Source organism: Danio aesculapii, chromosome 23 (assembly GCF_903798145.1).
Source record: "Danio aesculapii chromosome 23, fDanAes4.1, whole genome shotgun sequence".
NCBI classification, from domain to species: Eukaryota; Metazoa; Chordata; class Actinopteri; order Cypriniformes; family Danionidae; genus Danio; species Danio aesculapii.
Genome location: NC_079457.1, coordinates 23,739,405 through 23,746,958, shown reverse-complemented (window position 1 = coordinate 23,746,958; position 7,554 = coordinate 23,739,405). Strand labels below are relative to the sequence as shown.

General features: G+C 33.8%; 1 protein-coding gene across 1 annotated transcript in view; it reads right to left on the bottom strand.

Annotated features, from left to right (window-relative positions):
• Positions 1–6,698: 6,698 nt before the first annotated feature.
• Positions 6,699–7,554, bottom strand: part of spen (spen family transcriptional repressor) — a 43,334-nt gene continuing 42,478 nt past the window's right edge. The window contains 1 exon segment of the mRNA XM_056448632.1: positions 6,699–7,554. This exon segment is cut by the window's right edge and continues 1,023 nt beyond it. The gene's annotated coding sequence lies outside the window, so the exon portion shown is untranslated.

Genomic DNA, 7,554 nt, shown 5'->3' with positions numbered 1-7,554 from the left:
ACAAAATTGACCGTTTCATTGTATTGTGATTACTGCTCTAAAATTGTTTATTTTTAAATGTCTGGGTAAAAAAACAACTACTTTTTCCCCTTTGAACATTCATTCATTCATTTTCCTTCAGTTTAGTATCTTTATTTATCAGGAGTCGCCACAGTGGAATGAATCACCGCCATTGAACACAATATATTTTATTTTAAGAAACATTTAAAATAGAACAGTAAACATGCAGGCTAAATTATTAAAATAAATCAGTGACTTCTGCTGTCTTCATAAGTGTCAAAAACACTGATTGAACTTACAAAAACAATTTTGTGTTAAATAGTCGTCTAATAGACATCTAATGTAGACAGCTTGGCTAAAACAAGGCTAAACCTGATTCAGCCTTGTTTTAGCCAGGGCGACTATGTTTAGACGTCTATAAGACATCTATTAGACATCTTTTTAAAGCACAAAAGTATATATCGCAGGAACAGTATAACCAAAAAATATTATCAATTTTAAAACCTTGACTTTTCCAACCTGCAGTAAACCTTGAAACTGATAATCATGCCGTGCCTACTGTTTACATTAACTGATGTGATTAAAAGGGTTTATTAGCAATAATATATGATTAATTCAATATTATGATGACAGATGTTGGTAGCTTTATGTGTGTTTTGCAGCCATATATTTAAACAAGAGAGATGGAAAACTATCTGATATTGTATTATGAATATTGTTTATTTTGTAACATCTTCCCCAGGGACTACAGATTAGCTTTATAGGTTAAAATAGGTTTATGTTTATAGGTTCAGATAGCAGTGTATACATTTATTCAAATGAATCACATTAAAGCCTGAGTTCATCCAAAAGTTATTTCAATTTAGTTTATACTTTAGTATACAATTTTAGTTTATTTGTAAAGCGCTTTTCAAAATAATTATAGTTTTAAAGCAGCTTTACAAAAAATTATATGATATATAAACATCCGATATAGATAGTAGTATCGGGAATATTCGCCGATACTGCAAAAATTCTGCTATTGGTATTGGCTAGTATTTGAAACCATAAACCAATCGGATACCATCTTTTCAAATGAGACATATGCCCTCTAGCTTTGCTTAACACTGCAAACACAGAATCAGTTCTTCTTCTTGAAGAAGAGAGTAACACTACGGATGTAATGAATCTCCTGACTCATGATTCGATATGATTCACAATACCAAACTAAAGATACAATTTGGTCATGATTTTTTTAACAAAATTATTCGAAACAAATTTAAGGTGAAGAGTTTAAGGTGATTTCATCCTGTTCTTAAATGCTGCATATGTTTTGTTAAATAATATATAAAAACATATATAATACAATAAAATAATATTTCTGTTATTAATTACGCCCTTATGTCGTTCCAATCCCCTGAGACCTTCTTTTATCTTCAGAATACAAATTAAGATATTTTTGGTCCCAGCTCTTTCAGTCCATGGACGGTACCAAAAACATGCTCAAAACAGATTATTAGTACTTTAATCAGATTATCAAGCTATGAGAATACTTTTGTGTGTGCACAAAACAAAAATAACCACAGTTATTAACCAACAGTTTCTTCTCCTCAGTGTCAGTATATTGCGCATGTTCATATACAGTACGTGTGCCCTATATTGACACAGAGGAGAAGAAACACAATATATAATAAGTTTCAGAAACCCCACATGAAAACCCAGAGCAAGATGTGTATTTATGTGCAAACTACTCAAACTACTGTGAAAGACAACAGCAGTTTTCTGGAATATGGTTATAACTCGCCTTAACGACTGAATTGTGTGCGAATGGAACTGTATTATTGACTTAAAAACAGGAATGACAACCATATTCTGCTGCTATGAGAATGTTGCCTGTGTGTACTTTTGTTCCAGTAGAGCTCAAAATTGTATATATTCAATGATTAAAACTGACATCAAATCCACAGTTTTGGAGAAAGATGGAATTCCTGAATAACGTGTGCTGTGGTCAGAATTGGATACAGTTGAATCATTAGAGAAATGAGGACGTTTTTCTCTGTGATGTATCTTCCAACTCAATTTCCCGGTCTTTCGGGGTCATACCAGCCCTGCCACAAAACACTGCCGCTGGGAATTCCACAAATTCTCTGTGGAACATTGTGCGGGTTTGTGAATTTGATTCATACGAGATCAGGAAAATCAAGCCAAAAGCTGGTCAGAACTCAAAATCTACCTCACATACACACACCTAAACACAACATTTCTTCTTGATAGTTTCTAACCGTCTTGCAATCAAGCACAGCTGGATAAAAACATTATAATTATGAATAGAGTTTAAAAAAATAATTGCATTTATAAAAGTAACATCACTAAAGGGCTAGTTTATCCAAAAGTCATTTGTTCCTGACCAGTGTGCCTCTTTGAAGAACACAAACAATGTTTTTAAACAAAGAATTTAAACCATTTTAGCTTCAATTGACAAATTCAGGAAATCTAGTAGTGTGATTATAATGGAATCCCACAATAATTAATCTATGACCAAATTTATCTTGTTGGCTCTTTATCATCATTTAAAACTCAGCATGACATGATTGCTCCACATGTTTCTTACTAAACTATTCAAAATCTCTTTCTATGCATGTTTAATGACAAGCCATTCGTTTTACTTAATATTTGAAAGAGATTTAAGCAGACCATCATCAGATTTGTTCACTCTCATGGATGTTCTTTCAAAAACTCGCTATCCACCATATAACCCCAAAAGACTCGTTCACTACAGTCAAAACCCGTAATTATCCATTAAATAAATGAAAATACAGCACGTATAATCAGTATCACAACACTGCCATCATGTGGCTGCTAAGAACACTACCACCACCACTATAGGTCAATTAGCGCCAACAAAATCGCATTGGTGATTTTTTTCCCATTTTAAAGGCTGCCATGTTAAATGAGAGTTAAAATGCATCAAACATGGCTTCTGCTTTAGATCTTTTGTATGTGCTCAGTTGAATATAGAGCAGGCCCGTAGCCAGCCTGGTGAGAGGGTGGTTCTTTTTTTTTTTTCAAAAAGTGGACCTTTTTGCAGTTATACGCCTCAGCTTCTATTTAACTATGAGATTTATATACTGTATTTTAGTGACTTTTTTACTGGATTAACTATTCAGATGTCATCATAACCACACTTTTGATGTACTAAAAATATTTGATAAAAATTTGCAATAAAGAAATATTAAAACAAATTTATTACGTCATATCATTAGGAAAAAATAAGAATCTGTTAAAGTTTTAAAGTAAAAAAAAAAACTGTAGCCTACTGTCATTTATTAGACAAAAAACAAACTGGCCAGCACATGCAACTGCTCTCAGTCACAATTTGGCCATTTCAATAAAAAATAATAATTAAAACATAATAATAATAATAATAATAATAATAATTATTATTATTATTATTATTATTATTAATTCTGCAGAATTTTTCTAGCCTCTTTGGTTAAAAAAAAAAGTAAATTTGAAAATTCCTGGATATCAACAATAGCCTAAATATATTCAAATTAATTTAATATGGTCCACTTCTGGTGCTTCACATCTTTTTATTGCAAATGTTTATTGTACAATTGTTATTATACAATTATTATTCTAAATAATCTGTTTCTGGAAAACAATGTTTAGACACAACTAGAGTGATATGCTAAGATCATTTAAGAAATCTTTTCCATAAATATTAATTTCAATTGAATTAAATTCTATAGACAATTCAATAAAATACAAAAAGAGATGTTTTATAGAATTATCTGTTGTCTTAGACTTGACACATGGCAGAGAATTAGGTTTATTAAGTCTTTACCTCCCTGACTCCTCCTCCCTCATTTTTGCTTCATACAAAAAATATATCAGGAGGCATGCTTAGTAAGATCACAGTCATGTTGTTTAAACTAGTTTTGTCGACTTTCCAAAACCAAAAAAGGCTGTTACGCCGGATTTACAACACATGGTGCGTGACAAGCAAGTAGCCTGCTTTTTTGGCGCGCATGTTAACTACCGGGACTCGGCAGAAGAGCAGCGCGTGCGTGAGGCGCGCGGGTTCTCTGCGCACACGCGGAGATGCGTCAGTTTGCTTTTTGATTAAACTACATTGCTTTCAACAGCGTTGGTTCGGTTGCATATAGAGAATAACGTCTTTATTTCGGAATTGCCACTCTTAATAAATACACTTTCATATGAAGTAAATCATATCTCAATTGATTTACTGGGGCACGTGCCCAATAAACACGTCAATATATTAAACCTCTTAAGAATTTATATATGTCAAACAAGCATTTGTCATGACTTGTCACTCAAGCATCTGCTGTAGCTACTTAATTTATAATGTAGCCAAATTAGATTTCTTGAAAACTTTCTTGCTGTAACCTGTTTATTTTGTCATTCAATTCAATTCACCTTTATTTGTATAGCGCTTTTACAATGTAGATTGTGTCAAAGCAGCTTCACATTAAAGTTAATAGTAAATTGGAACAGTGTAGTTCAGTTTTCAGTGTTTAGGTTCAGTTTAGCTCAGTTTAATGTCATTCTTTTAACATTTGTTGAATATACAGATTTATATTTAACCCTTTTGAGTAATGAGCTTTTCACTGTTCTTCTGTGATTGTGACCATCTTTTTGTAAAAAACAGTAATATTTTCAATTGCATCCACTACCACAATGAAAATACTATTGTTATTTATAGGAATAACGAACCATTATAAAATAGCCTATATAGTTGCTCTGGTATCACAACTATAAACATAACCCAATACTGGAAAAACATGTTCAAAAACGCTATAATATTTACTATAAATCACCATAGTATTTTTTTCATGAGGTCATCGTCCGCGATAAAAAACACGAACGCGATCTCCACCACTGGTGACGTTTTCAGGCGGCAAAACAGCGAGATTCGGGAAGTGTCCGACTTCTGATGTTTTTTTGATCCCTCCTCTTACTGCAGCCACCTGCTCTCGTTTACATTGCAGTCATGGCGAGACGCACCTCAAACGAGCCTAAACTATGTGCGCACATTTATACATACAGTTGCAAAACTTTTATAACAACCGTAAAGCAAAACAAAATTTATTTCCCTTGTAAAAAAACTATCCTAAAGGCACGTAGGTTTATGTGTTTTTGCGTATATATTTGTTTATAATATATAGCGTGGATTATAATATAATAAACCGAGAGAGTAAATCTTTGCCATGGACCAATTTCTAAAAATAAGCTTGAAAAGTTGTCGTTAGCAGGGCGGTGAACACTGTAAAAACACTGTAGTCTGTTTATAGCTAAATGTTAGCTTTTAAGTTCTTGCGTTTGCATTTAAGATCCAAAAGTGCTAAAAGTTGTATTTTCGTGTGAGGATTATCCGGCTGGACAAAACCTGTAATGAACAGTGTTTGAACACAGATCTTATTATTTGCAATCTTCGAAAAGCCTATGGGAAAATCCTATGGGGATTTTATCGAGGGAACTAGTTTTATGCTAGCAGCCGATTAGCCTACAAGGTGACGTCATAGTTCCCCCACTCTATTGGAACTGAACTTTGGCAGCTGATGATGACGTTACACGAGGAGATCGCATATTGATCGCTGAGAAACAGCCAGAGATTAGGTCAGTAATAGGCGGGGCTTCCCCTTCTAATGACACTACAAGGAGAATGTCAATCAACGTGTTTCTACAGACTGTTTTCATGAAGTGTGATTATAAAAAATGTGAATTTTTCCCATTAGAGACTGGCTATATTCACACACTGTTGCTGCACACCTGTTTAAAGGTTCAAGACACCCTGGAGTACTTTCTTTTTAGATTTTGACAGATTTATGCGTGTTGAGCATCAGTTAGGACAACGTTAGCACCTGTCAGCTTAAATTGTTGATAGAACAAGATACTTTTGAGCTTTAGTCAGCTAATTTTATCTTGCAGGTTTAAAATAATTTTTGGGGCAGGATTAAAATTGGTGAGGTATCGCAAATCTGCTAGTGAAGTGATGATGCGTCGATTTCTCATTATTATTCAGTTTTCTTATCCTATGAGAAGACCCTGCTTCTTAATTATTCACAAGAGCATGTGCTTTCTGAAGGCAAGACAGACCTGTCAAGCTGTGGGACCCAATTTGTCTTTTATCAGTTGATTTTGTTACCATTCAGACACATCCGTGCTGCTGTGCTCACCTATGTTTAAATCCTCCAGATTAGCGACAGGGCTAATGGTTGAAATAGATAGGGCAAGAGACATTACATTCAGACCTGGGAATTGAGGAGGAGAGAAATCCTCATTTCTAGTGTTCATATAAACACGATTATCTTATATATAACAAATTGTGTATATGAAATTACAAATATCAAATGTAGCAGCATTAAATCACTGTTTATTTCTTTGCATTTTAACTTTGTAAACTATAAAATCATGGGTCTCTTAACGGTTGGTCTCATTTTGTGAGCCAACTGACAATAGTTGTTTGCTGCCCTCTTTCTCCCCTGCTCTGCCGGCCACGCCCACTTTTCCCTCTGCTTGCAGTGCTCCACGCCCATCTCAGAGCATTTTTTAAAAAAATTCTGAGGTAGCCTTGAACCAAAAGAGGGGGGTTTCATGGCCCTTTAAACCCTTTAAAACAAGTGAACCTAATAAAACGTAACAAATGTAAAATTGGTAGTGAAAGGAAAACAGAGCAAAACATCAATCAACAAGAAGAGAGTGAATGACCATTTAATGATCTGCAGAGGTGTTAACAAACAAAATTTATTTTACATCTTTAAATGTCCTCATAGAGGAACCGCAAAATACACTCAAAAAATGATGAAATAAATCAGACAACAATTTTTAAGATCAGCTGTTTTCATTTCCTCTTTTCTTTTGGTATTTTGATATTTTAAATTTGTATATCAAAAACATAAGTGCCTTCAAGATTACCATGAGACGATTTGTAGTGACCCAATGAAACTGCAAAACTAAGACTCATGGTTTACTTTCTGCATCGGTTTTCTTTACAAACTTTTGTTTTGTCTCACAAAACAAAATAATGACCCTGACCTAAAACAAAACAAAGACAGACAGAGAAAAGAAAAGCAACACAAAATGAAAATGATTATTTACAGCTTGGCTCAAGGAGACACCAATGAAGAAATGAGACTAAAAAGCCAGTCTCGATCACGTCTCCTGACAGATTTGTACATATTTTCATCTTTTTTTTTAATCTTTACAAAGTATATTTACCACTTGCATTGCACTGTTCTTGTTGGACATTCAAAGGTATGTTAAAACAAACAAGAAAGAAACGAATTATTTTAACACTTCAGGGGTCCTAAAGAAAACTATATCAGTTCAGATCCCCCAATAGTTGTCAACAACAAGGAAAAAAAAAGAGGTAGGGAACAAAAAGCATAAAACAAGGCAATGTAAAAGCAGGCCTTAAAGATCAAGTGACAAATACAAAGTCAAGTATCAAAATTAAACTCGATGAATCTCAATTCATTTAGTTTCTCCGTTAAAAATTATGGCACAGGATTGATTTCAAAAAGGTCAACAAAACAAAAATCTGAAATGATA